Source organism: Pelobates fuscus, chromosome 4 (assembly GCF_036172605.1).
Source record: "Pelobates fuscus isolate aPelFus1 chromosome 4, aPelFus1.pri, whole genome shotgun sequence".
NCBI classification, from domain to species: Eukaryota; Metazoa; Chordata; class Amphibia; order Anura; family Pelobatidae; genus Pelobates; species Pelobates fuscus.
In genome coordinates, this window is record NC_086320.1 from 368,900,009 (window position 1) to 368,913,871 (window position 13,863).

Here is a 13,863-nt window from a genome sequence, read left to right on the forward strand (position 1 = left end):
TCTTTTTTTTTTCTTTTTTTGAACTTGAATGATGGTTTTGTGTCAAACTTTTTGCCTCCAAAGCAATGACTGCAGACAAATGATCAGAGGATTTTTTGTTTTCGAGATGCGTACTTGACATTTTGTGGCGGGTGGTGATTTCCTTAGAACGGTTTCTTGTTGCCTGTCTGGCAGGAAACGTGTTGGGTGGTGACAGAACAGATTTCTTAACAGGTTATTTATATAGAAAACACTTTGCTTTCTCATTCACATATCGAATTAGTTTTCAGTACTAGTTTTTTTTTTTTTTTTCTTCTCATGCTCAAGATATTTATATCACAATGTCCTCATAGCTCAACAAGTCGATGTATTACCAGCTTTTGGAATTTATTTACCTTGTTTTTTTTTGTTTTGTTTTTTTAACTTTTTGTTGTTTTTAGTGTGGGATTGGGCTGGGCTACAATTAAGCATGGCACTGTATTGAATGTGAAAAGTCTGTTAACCCTATGAATACCAGAGGAGACGAGCAGTAGATCGCACACCCATGAATTGTTCTCCCACTGGTTTTTAAAGGGTAAAGCTGTAGTTCCTGTTTTTTATGTTGTTGTTTTTTCGCCTGTAACCCCTGTGTGACTGGAGTGTAACACATGACCTAGATCCACTTTGGCAACCATAGTGTTAACTGAAGTGTCATCAACTCTGAAAGGGATATGCCCTATTCTGAGAGAGTGGTACTTTCATTTGTATTCCCTTGTGGATGGTCCAAGTTACATCCTTGATGTTTGGACGAGGAGGAGAAAGGACCTGAAGAATCAGACTGGAGAAGCTTCGATTTGTCCTCTGAATCTTCTCTTACTGACCGTGGCTAATGAAACATAGAAAACTTGTCAGTCGTTAGCAATGCACTATAAGCTGTGCTTCACAGAAAGGGGGCGCTGTAACCCATCTAGCCAAAAACTAGGGCTAAGAACTGCGATTTATACACGCCAGACGCACAAGTGAACTTTAAACTCTTAATTGTCGGAAAGAGATGCTTTCATGATAATCTGAAAATTCCAACAATAACTAGGCTTCGCACCAATTTCATTGATAGATTTAGAGTACAGATGTATGAGACACTGAACAAGAAAATACATCTTTATTTATTTTTACTTTTAAGTGGGGGTGGGGGGTGGGGGTGGGGATTGAGAAAATACATTTTTTTTTACGCAACTCTGGTGAACAGTAAAAAAGTTTCACCATATCATTTAATAAACTGTTGATTGTTGTAAAACAAAGTGCAAATATTCTCTTTATTTTTCACCGCAGCTTCTCAAACAATAAGGCCTGTTCTTGAACTACCGACCGCTTGCTTTGAAAACGGAAGATCTGTACTGTAATGTAAATATGCTGTTTTTATGGAAGCAAAGTGCCGGGAAACCATTTTTCACTGTTTTTTTTTTTTGTGTGTGTGAAAACGTAAATTCCCCTCCCCCACCCACAAAAAAACATAATTTCTAGCCTTTGTTGTTCATGTAGTGTTCTTATTAAGCTATGTTAACATTCGCACAGAAATGGCGTCCATGACGTCTCGCATAAATTCACCATGTTCCACAAGAAAGAAGCACTCGTTATTACAACTGGATCATTTGGGAGATGCTTACTTTAAAGTTTTTAAGGGAATTATTTGCTTGGCAGTGATTTGTTGTGAGTGCAAAGTGTAAATATTCAAGGATTACTGGAGGGTATTCAATAAAATGGGAATTGTGGAGAAATTTTAGACGAAAGTAGTCGAACTATAATAATTTCTTTCCAGCTCTATTCCTTTAGCCTATAATTTCCACCTCTCTACAACACCCGTTTTTTTCCTGCTATATTGCTTAAAATGTATGGTTTTTTTTTGTGTATGTACTCTCAACAACTTATTTTTTAGTGTGTAAACCCTCTCGGTTTAACCACTTTCTCTCCGTTGTCATAAAGTTCTGCAATTACTGAGCTATTTCAGCGAGTATTACTGGAAGCACCTTTAATAGCGTTGTTTTAATCACAAGCCAGGTAAAGCCTGCATACCCCGGATTTATGGTTATGAGTCATGCTAAAAGAATAAAGTGGTCAGGGAATCGGTGAAGCAAATCCAGATTCAATTCATTGCCCTGGGAACTTGAGTTAAAGGGAAGTGATTAACATAGAAATATCTTTTTATTATTTTTATATGATATACAATTTCATCAAATATAACATTCATCTAAAAGACTCATAGACCTTCAAAATCTACAGGTGGAAGTGAAAACACCTTGATGAAGATTATAACAATTTTTTAAAATCGCCAACATAGTTGTGAATCTTATAGTGAGAGATACCTATTAACCAATTTCCCAAACGCTCAACCCAGCCAACTGTGATGTACATGGGGAGGTGACGATATGAAACACTTTAAAAATAAATATATTTTCTAATTGATTGGCATCTTAAGCTAAAACAAACCAGACATTATGTGGACCTCCTTTAAACTTTTGGTTTGCAAAGTTATAACTGATTGTCATTTGGTTAAATAGACTTTGGGGATTGTTAGATAGTGGCCCTCCCTCCAGTGTGAGCTGCTGTGTTCCCTGAATATTCAGTTTCTGAATATAACCGTTTTAGGTAAAACCAAGAATCTTTAACTATGTTACAGACCGTGGTCTGACAACTACACTGCTCCGTTTTCACTGATGCTGGATGTCCTCATGCAGAGCGTGACGTTGTCCAGCATCATTTAATAGTCAAACTCTGTTAGAATCCAGGAAGTGCCTCTCGTGGCAGTCTTAGACCTACAAAGTAATTATTGCAGTTTCTCTTAAACTGCAATGTTTTACATTGCAGGACTAAGGAGGACTGGGACACTGCACCCAGACCACTTCAATGAGATGAAGTGGTCTGGATGACTCTAGTGTCCATTTAATGAGCATAGGACTAGTTGTACTTTTGTTTAATGCAGCTCTTACAGAACTGAAAAATTCCACAGTACCACTACTGTACTAAGTCACTTGATATCTGTATAAAGTGAAATTCCAGTTATTGTGCCTATTCGGTAAGTGCCCAACCCTTGCTTTCACAACTAAAAATACAGTACTTTTATTGTGATTGAATATATCACCACAGCGGGGTCACATCGCTGGCACAGCTATGATGGAGGGAAATCACTGGCACATGTTTTTGTTGTTGGCCCAAAGTAAGATTAATACCACAGTGCAGGATATTAACTTAAATACAAAGTTGCATGAGTAATCCGGCCAGACTCGTCTAACGAGAATCGTCCAATCAAAGCAATTCCGGGGAATCTAGAATGATAAAAATGATCAAAATGGCGGTTTACAATTACTATGAACACTAAAAGAGATCTATATATATATGGAGAGAGATATAAACGTGGTACTGTAGGCGATTGGGATTTTGGAAAAAAATAGATGTAATCATTTTACATGCCAAAGTAAATCACTGCTATTGTTGGGTTTTAACTGTATTATCAATCCATTTTGTTCCTGGCCTACTTATTGATAACCTCTTTATTATAACTGTTCTAGAATCTTATAAAATGTATCTAGAATTAGTCCTGTCTATGACATATTATTTTATTTGGCATTTAGAAAGCCCCAACTTGTTCCGCAGTGCTAATATTGTAGAAGGGGAAAATTTAACAATAAATGAGACAATTATAAAATGTTACAGGAACAATAGATTGATGAGTGACACAGCTTAAAGTCTAGAGGATGTGGGGTATAAAGAAGCAAAAGGAAAAGGCACCGAGAGGGATATCAACCAAGTGACAAGATGGGAAAGTGGCAGAACTGGAAGGTTAGATGGGAGTGTGGTTCTTTGAGAGCTAGAGTCAGGTTTGTGAGATAGAAGTTACTCTGGGAGAGTCTGATGAGGGTAGGCAGGCTGTTCCAAAGCAAAGGAGTGGCCTATACGAAGTCCTGCAAACCATATAACGTATCTCCCTGGGATTATATGTAAATATCTATAAAATGCTATTTTATTAAGCTGAAATATAAAAACAAAGACTTAAATGAGTTTGATTGAGATCTACATCTATCTCAATCAATGCTACATCATAGTATTGTATATCTGGTGAGAAGTGTATATATATTTGAGGCTTCTTCTGTTACAGTATTATTTATACATATTACATATGCAATATGAGCATGTACAGCAGTAGCTGAAATAATCATGTAAAACAAATTAAATAAATACTAGCACTTTAAAAATGACATTGTATAAATTCAGATTGAACATATAAGAGTTTCCTACACTAAAGGTTGACAAACAGTTCATTAGTATATAGTTTCAAATACACAATTTGAATGGATTAAAAGATAAAGCTTTTGATTTAAAAAATAAATACATGGATTGGCTTTCAGAGCATTTGGGAGATTTTATAAGAGGTTACATATTTTTTACGTGTTTCATATTATATAAAAAAAAAAAAAAAAAAGATTTTAATTTTTTTTTCAAAAATGAGAAATGGTTTGTTTTCTTTGTTCAACTGTCGGCAGATAAATAATGCTGCCACTAAATGTTGCCAGCCTGACCGTTTTTCGGCCTCAATTTGGGAAAGTTACTGGGTTGATGCTAATTCCTGATCTGTGACGGGCATAGAACAGTTGGGACCTAATTACGGCTCAAAATTTCCACTCAACACCAGTCATTGGCGACAAGAAATTTGCCGCTGGTGAGTGGAAATTCCAAATGCCATGGACCCTCCTTGGTTGCAGTGGCGACTAACTTTTAGGGCCTGGACTTGAAATGTTAAGCCCTGGCCTAAAAAAATGGTTTCATGGTAGAATGCATGAGATTAGATATTGTCATTTCTCACCCTGAAACTGAGATTTATGTTGTCTGTACATTCCCAGCTATGCTAACTGTAATCAATCAGACAGCCTTGCACGAGAAGGAATTGCTTAACCTTTAAAAAGTCTGGGTGATTTAACAAATGATTGTATCTATTGTTCCATATTGGGGGTAAGTTGGCTATTTAAGTGACAATGGTTTGGATGCATTAAATGATAAATTAAAACCATGTACCCGAGTTAAATCTGTCTCTCATAGGCTAGGATTAGGATCTTTACACTCAAAATAAATGCCTTGATGGGAATGCTAACAATGTAGCCTCATTTGGAATGGTATTAGTTAACTGATACTTTATTTCAGCGTTTAAGGGTTGGAGGCAGCAGAGGAAGGAAAGTGTCGGAAGAATAACATTTTAACGCATATTGTGCACTCCAGCACTTTACCATAGGTTTACAAAGTACTTTGCATAAAATGCATTTGACTGCTGGCCGTCTTACTCTGTGCTCCCCTTGCTGTCTTCAGCTCTTTGTTATACAAATAAAGTACTGTATATGTTGGCTAATACCTTTTTTTATAAGTGATGCTACATTATTGCAATCGTTTTCTTCGGCTAGTGAAATGGTTGAGCCCAAGTTATGCTAAGGGCACGGATGGATAACCATGGCGGTTTTTCCTGTTTTATTGCTCGGGAGCCAAATATCATGCATTCCCATTTAAGATGTGGTACCAGGTATCCATTATCTTTACGTTCCAAAAGGTCTGGAATGAATTGCAGACCAGTGTAATTCTAAATGTAGCATCAAAGAGCTATTTTTGCATGGCATCAACACTTAAGTTGGACCTGGGATGTGAAGCAAGTTACATACGTAGCTTACGTGGTCCGTTGTTAATTTTGTAGACTAACAATTTTAGTCAACTAAAACAATTAAGATGACTAAAATGGCTTATTAGTCTAAAGACTGACTAAAACTAAATGTGCCACCAAAATGAACACTGGCGTGGTCTATAAACGGTCAGTTACTGGTTATAGCTGAACACTGAACTACTATTCATTTACCGCACCAATCACTAGTACTTTCTTTATATGCTATACACAAACTGCAGTAAATGCAACACACCGAGAACCTGTCTCCCAGTTAAATCCATGAGATATTTTAGTGATACGGCTGAAAATACCTCTGCTTATTTGAATAGCCGTTATTGTGGATATACTGTATCTTTGCAGTCCGCTTGCCATGATTTGTGTATGTGTATGTGAAGTGCTAGCTCAGCGATATGGCTGGGAGTATCCATCTACTTTCTGATCAAAGCAGAAACATGCTAAAAGAAAATGTTAGAGGGTTTGTACGGAGTTCCCCATGAATACAGGGGGAGGGCCAGATTAGCTGAGAAGCTGTGGATTTGTAGTTAAGAGATCTGAAATTCAAGGTATCCTTTTATTTAATTTTTTTCTTCTATTTTGTTTGCATTCTTGTGCATTATCTGTTTGATAATAAAAAAAAAACAATAAAAAAAAAACGTGAGCATCTGTCTAACACCACATATATCTGTTTATGTGAAGTATTATTTAGGTTATAAGTCCACGTTTGAATGGGTGGAAAAGTTGCCCCACATATTATCTGGTGGATTTCTACAGGCTGAAACTTGGCTCTGACTGATCGTTAAACTCTTAAGAAAATATAGTGAATATTTAATATAACATTTAGCCAAAGAAACGGACACACGAACAAATGGATTTCTCTGCACACTTTATTTTTTTTGTTTGTTTTATGCAGTTGTAAAATATGGTTTTATTTTTGTTTTTCATTGTTAATGGTTTTGCATAATTAAAACTGTTTGCCTGAGAATACAAGGTAATTGATTATTGTAAAAAACAAAATGCTTGATTACTGTGGTTTAACGGCCTTGTTAATAAAACAAAAAGAAATGTTTAAATACTTTTGCTTGTCCTTTATAAATTATGAAACATTCATGTGTCCCTTCTGATTTGCATTGAAAATAGATCAGTAAAGTAGATTTGTTTAATTAAAACATCACAGCAGGTTTGATGGGTACCTATTTTTCTACGAGCATCTCCATGACAACAGGTTCATGGATGGTGATATTATTTCTTTAAATATCCGGTACAAGAAAAATAGCTGAGAATAATGGTGCTAATTCACAAATGTAAAAAGCAATAGTTGGTATTTATTTTGAACGATCCATCGTATTATGCATTAAAAGGGACACAATAAGCACCAAAACAACTTTAGCTTAAAGGAGTGGTTTTGGTGTGGGCTCATTTCCATTAGAAGTTAAATAGCTTGTTTATGCAGCTCTTGGCACACATCCTTGCGTGTGACTTACACAGTCTCCCTAGTATATAGGTGATCTAATGTTTACATTTTTGTATTGCACATTTTATGTTAATAGATTGCTAGAGCCCACAGGAGCCTCCTGTATGCAATTAAAGTTTAGTTTAAAGAGCAAGAGTTGAAAACTTCTAAAGTAAACATACTGTGCTGGATATATAGAAACAACAGTGATTTAACACTTAAATGACAGAGCATTAAGCAGTGAAACTGCAGGGGCATGATCTGTACACTAACACTGCTTTACTAAGCTAACGCTGTTTTTGTGTTTAGAGTGCCCCTTTAAATGAACCAGTGGATTGTGGTTGTGGTGGGGGAGAAAGCTTCTACAAAAGGGTGTACTCACAGCCTCAATGATTTGGCAAATAATTTGAAAGCGAACCTTCAGGGTTTTTAATTTTCACAAAAAAACAAATGGTGGTTCATTTTAAAAAACTATTTGCAAAACTGAAATTAAAGCAATCAAATTGTGATTACAGCCGAGATTGAGGATTTATTTCCTGGAAATGATAAAATGTCATGGAGTTGCCTATTTTATTTCATTCACTTTTCAATTCATATGAATTCAGTGTTTGGTGAATAAAATCTTTAACATGACCACGTAGCTAGACGTTTTACATGTAGCTGTTAACCATAGACTGTAAGCTTCAACCTATTGAGCAAGGAGCTTGCAAAGAATGTGCTGGAATAGTTGTTGAATGAATTATGGCTTTTCAATTCCAAAGTCATCTTCAAACAAAATATTCCCTAGACGTGGAGTTATACAATTATCTAGAAACCTACGGGGAAAAGGAAGATTTTTTAGCACAGCTGAAGGGTTCCAGTTCACTAAAAGACAGCCAGATGGTTTAAATTCTTCTTGAACCAACTTTATAAATTAAAGGGTACTGGGTCTAATGTAACATAACTTAGAGGATTGCCATTCTTTCTATCATAAAAACATGTTTCTGTGCCAAAAAAAAAGCAGAATTTTGTTTTATATATTCTAGTGAAGGTGACAGTGTGCTTCTATCTAGTTTTCAATTATATTTTCCGTGGCTCCCTGGTCTGCTATTAGCCCAAGAACATTACTACATTATTATGAATATACATTATAGTTCTTGTCTGAACATGTTGTCCCATAAGTCAAGTACTCCAGGCTTGACTGTCCGTAGGAATAGATTTTTATCCAAGCTTTTATATGGTACAGCAGCTCCACACAGGGAAGGAATCCAGATTAAAGGAACACTGAGCTGATTGAAATAACACCAAAACAACTTAATTTGAATTGGATTGTTACGGCGCAATGAGGTCCCTGGTGCCAGTTTAGCTTTAGCAGTTAAACCATTAACGAATAGGTTAACCCTCAAAGTGTTTAATCCAGTGTCTGTTAACTCTGCCACTCTCATTCTGCTGTTGTCCGATGCTTGAATCAAAGGCACCGCCGAGTCAGCTGATGCTCTAAGCCAGTCAGTAGCTCTCCATTCCATCTCAAAAACATTGCACGCATCCGACCCTACTTAACGCCAGATGCGACTAAGGTGCTGGTCCATTCCACTGTCCTTTCTCACCTTGACTACTGTAATCCGCTTCTCAGTGGTCTTACGTGCTCCCAAATTGCGCCATTACAGTCCATAATGAATGCGGCGGCGAGACTCATCTTCCTGTCCGCCCGCACCTCCCACACCTCACCCTTCTGTCAGTCCCTACATTGGCTTCCTGTAAGATATAGGGCTCAATTTAAAATTCTGGATCTTTCTTGCAAATCTCTTCATAATGCTGCTCCCACCTATCTATCCTTCCTAAAACACAAGTATGTCCCGTCTAGGCCCTTACGCTCTGCTGAAGACTTACATCTATCTTCTGTCCGTACTCCCACCTCTGATGCTCGCCTTCAAGACTTCTCCAGGGCTGCACTGTTCCTGTGGAACTCACTTCTCCCCTCCGTTAGATGCTCACTCAGTCTCCACTCCTTCAAAAAAGTCATTAAAAACCCACTTCTTCATAAAAGTGTATGAATTAAACTGTTAATAGCTCCCAACTGATTCCTCTCTTGCAACTGTCACTAGTCTTATACTATCCTTACCTTTTTGTGTAATTTTTCTCCACTCCCTCTAGTGTGTAAGCTCATTGAGCAGGGCCCTCAACCCCTCTGTTCCTGTGTGTCCATCTTGTCTGGTTACAACTACATGTCTTTTTGTCCATCTTGTCTGGTTACAACTGCATGTCTTTTTGTCCATCCATTGTAAAGCGCTGTGGAATTTGATGGCGTTATATAAATAATAACATAATAAAGGTCCGCTTGAGTAATGTATGCACATTTCTCAAGTGGTTTCATGAATGGGAAGCTACTGATTGGCTGTGAGCGTCCCAATCAGATGCGCCTCTGTCCAAGGGTTCTTGGTTCAAGCCTATCAGTGGGTTTAAACTGTGTTAAATCCGGACACTATAACAATTATATTCAGATGTAGTTATGGTACCAAAAGGGTGTCTTTTAAGAATAGAAATGTGTTATTTGTAAACCAATATAGGTCATTATCAATTGCTAACCTTAAAGGGACATTATAGTCACCAGAACCACTAAAACTTAAAGGATCACTATAGGGTCAGGAACACAAACATGTATTCCTGACCCTATAGTGTTAAAACCACCATCCCCCCCCCCCCCCCCCCCCCCCCAATGCTTCCCCATAGGATTGGCTGATACTGTCAAGGAGCCCTGGCCAATCAGCATCTCCTCATGGATATGAACTGAATCAATGAATCTCTATGAGGAAAGTTCAGTGTCTGCATGCAGAGGGAGGAGATACTGAATGTTTGGATGCATTTTAGGTGCCATTTCAAAGAAAATACATTGTTAACCTTACTGCCTAGTAACACTTCTAGTGGCAGTAACTCAGACGGCCACTAAAGGTGTTTTTTATTTCAGTGCTGCACACTGCAGAAACCTATGTTCAGCTTGACCACGTTCTGCATGGAGACGCTGAATACTCCCCATTAGTGATGTCCCGAACGGTTCGCCAGCGAATAGTTCCTGGCGAACATAGCTTGTTCGCGTTCGCCACGGATGGCGAACATATGCGATGTTCGGTCCGCACCCTATTCGTCATCATTGAGTAAACTTTGACCCTGTACCTCACAGTCAGCAGACACATTCCAGCCAATCAGCAGCAGACCCTCCCACCTCCTAGACAGTTGTGTTTGTGTTTATTATACATTATCCTCCCATAGCCAGTAACCTGTGGTTATTATACATTATCCCCCCCATAGCCAGTAACCTGTGTTTATTATACATTATCCTCCCATAGCCAGTGACCTGTGTTTATTATACAGTATCCCTCCCATAGCCAGTAACCTGTGTTTATTATACATTATCCCCCCATAGCCAGTAACCTGTGTTTATTATACATTATCCTCCCATAGCCAGTGACCTGTGTTTATTATACAGTATCCCTCCCATTGCCAGTAACCTGTGTTTATTATACATTATCCTCCCATAGTCAGTAACCTGTGTTTATTATACATTATCCCCCCCATAGCCAGTAACCTGTGTTTATTATACATTATCCCCCCATAGCCAGTAACCTGTGTTTATTATACATTATCCCCATAGCCAGTAACCTGTGTTTATTATACATTATCCCCCCATAGCCAGTAACCTGTGTTTATTATACATTATCCTCCCATAGTCGGTAACCTGTGTTTATTATACATTATCCTCCCCATAGCCAGTAACCTGTGTTTATTATACATTTTCCCCCCCCATAGCCAGTAACCTGTGTTTATTATACATTATCCCCCATAGTCATTTATCATTGGACCTAGGCAGCATGATGTCTTAGGCCGGCCCAGAGAGTGAGTGAGTGAGTGAAAAATATAATATATATGTTCAGAAACATATTAGTAATATATGTCAATCGGGTTCATGCAAAGAGGGTGAAAAGGTATTAAAGAAAAACACACTTATTGCATCAAATTTACAAAGCCAAACTTTTAAAAGCTTTCCTCATTTCTTTCTCGGGATGAGGAATATATCGGTTGTAGACTGAGGATTTCCATCTGCCCAATCTTTTAATAATATGCACTGGAGTGTCAGTGTTGAAGGAGACCAAAGCTGCCCCTATTCTAAATGAAACACCCGAGACATCGATACAACCCAATCTTGGGAGTAGTGTTCTGATGTAGAAGATGAATTTAGCCGTAGTCAGAGGGATTCAGTGAGAGTAGTGGTGAAATGTGTGTGGCATGACTGAGTGTGGGTAAGTAAGAGTCAAGTATTTTAACTGGGCACTAGTTCTAGGTGGGATAAAGTGGTATAGCGGATGGATGAGTAGTTTGGTTCGTTTTAGAGGTTTGTAGAGAAAGTATATAGTGATCATGATTTTTAGCGATATCCAATATTTTTAAGGTGGTCTCAAACAAACATAAAATGCTATATAAAATTTGTGGGAATATCGAATGGGCTGCGAATGTGGGAATATCCTGGGCTGCGCGCTCGGGACATATGCGTCCCTTCGGTGGCCCCAGTGTCTGTGCACAGACACTGGGGCCACCGAAGGGACGCATATGTCCCGAGCACGCAGCCCATCTACAAGGAAAGCTCACTAGGAAAGCCCTCCTAGACACTACAGTCTATCTCCAAAGGAGCCTTATACTGCCGATTGACTCCATTGACTATAAACAGATCTGAACAACCACCAGCAGATACAGAGTGGTGATCACTCCTTCTACCAACAGGAAATCGTTTTATCCATCCCTTCCATCCAGACCATCTCTCACAGACTACAGCACCTTCCTTCAGATTCAAAGAAACAGACGACATTGGTGAGATCTACCCACAGATAGTGGGCAAACATATAGTGCACTATATACTGGACTGCCACATATTAGGACTTTTATTTTTGATATTTTTTCATTTCTTTCATTTTTTGCATTTTCCTTATTTTCTAATTATTTTTCAATTTTTCCATTTTTTGCAGCCTTTTCATTTTTTATTCCTTTCCCCCTTTTTTTTTTTTTTTTTTTGCCTTTTTTCATTTTTTCCTTCTTTTTTTGACTCAATTTGTGTCATTTTTCACTTTTTTGAACTATTTATTACGCATAGGAAGATACTGTGTCTAGATAGATATTGTACATAGTTTGTGTATATAAGATGAATTATGTGCCAATCTGATGAAATACCATTATCTTTATGAATTATAATTATAAGCTTTACAATAAATACTGTGAAATTAAGCATAGGTTTAACATTTATTGATGCTACTGATTGAGTGCGGTATTCATATTTGTTTATAACATTGTACTATCTTTAGGGAAGCAAAGGGGGCTAGATAGTGGTTTTAACACTATAGGGTCAGGAATACATGTTTGTGTTCCTGACCCTATAGTGCTCCTTTAAAATTCGCCAGATTGGTTATGTTGCCTTTGAGACTGTATGAAAGCCAAGAAATGAAAATAACCCCCACCATTTCATACCATTTGGAAAAGTAGACAACCCAGGGTATTCAAAATGGGGTATGTCTAGTCTTTCTTAGTAGCCAATTAGTCACAAACACTGGCCAAAGTAAGCATTCATATTTTGTTTTTTGTTGGCATTCTTCACAAATAAACTGCACTTTCACCGATAATATATAATCAGAATTAAATATTCAGTAATGTCTCACGAGTATAATAGTACCCTCCATGTCCAGGTTTTATGGTGTTTTGGAAATATACAGGGTAAATATAAGACTTGCCCATTTCTGTTTCTGCACATTGAAATTTGCCAGATTGGTTATGTTGCCTTTAAGACCATATGGCTGCTCAGGAATATAAAAAAAAAGTGGACAACCCAGGGTATTCAAAATATCATCCTTGTGATATGTCTTAGTGTTTTACAACACTCATATTTGTGTTCAGCGAAATCTGACGGATAGAACAGTTCAACATGTAAAGGTTTTATGGTGTTTTGGAATGTTACAGGGTTAAACGACCCCCAAACACACCTCCAAGACGACCACTGCCTTGCTAAAGAAGCTGACGGTGATGGACAGGCCAAGCATGTCTCCAGACCTAAACCATATTGAGCATCGATGGGGCATCCTCAAATGGAAGGTGGGGGAGTGCAATGTCTCTAACATCCACTAGGGGTGTACTCACTTTTGTTGCCAACGGTTTAAACATTAATGGCTGTGTGTTGATTTATTTTGACAGCAAATTTACATTGTTATACAGGCTGTACACTTACTACTTTACATTGTAGCAGAGTGTCATTTCTTCAGTGTTGTCACATGAAAAGATATAATAAAATATTTACAAAAATGTGAGGAGTGTACCCACTTTTGTGAGATACTGTATACAGTGTTAACTTGGTTTACAAACACCTCGGTTAACTTCATTTTCAGTTTACAAATGAAAATCCATTGAAAATAATGCATCGGTTTACAATTTTGTTCGCAATATGATGCAAGTTTCCCCAGGATGCATTGCGCCTGGGAGGTTTATAGCACTGCCTCCTGCATGCTGGAGCCTGTGGGTAGCACGTGGCATTGAGTGTGGAGGTGTTGGAGCGGCTTTTGCATTGAGTTTTGGAGCCAGTGTGGAAATTGTTTGCAGTTGCTTTTGGGACTTTTTGGTGCATTTCTCAAGCTGTGGAAAGGTAGGGAGCTGAGCTTCGTCGTTTGCATGCCTTTTATTGTGTGTTCTGCATTGTGGGTTGGTTTCCATGCCAGCTCATTTTGACTTTTTTCTGACGTCCAGAACGGAT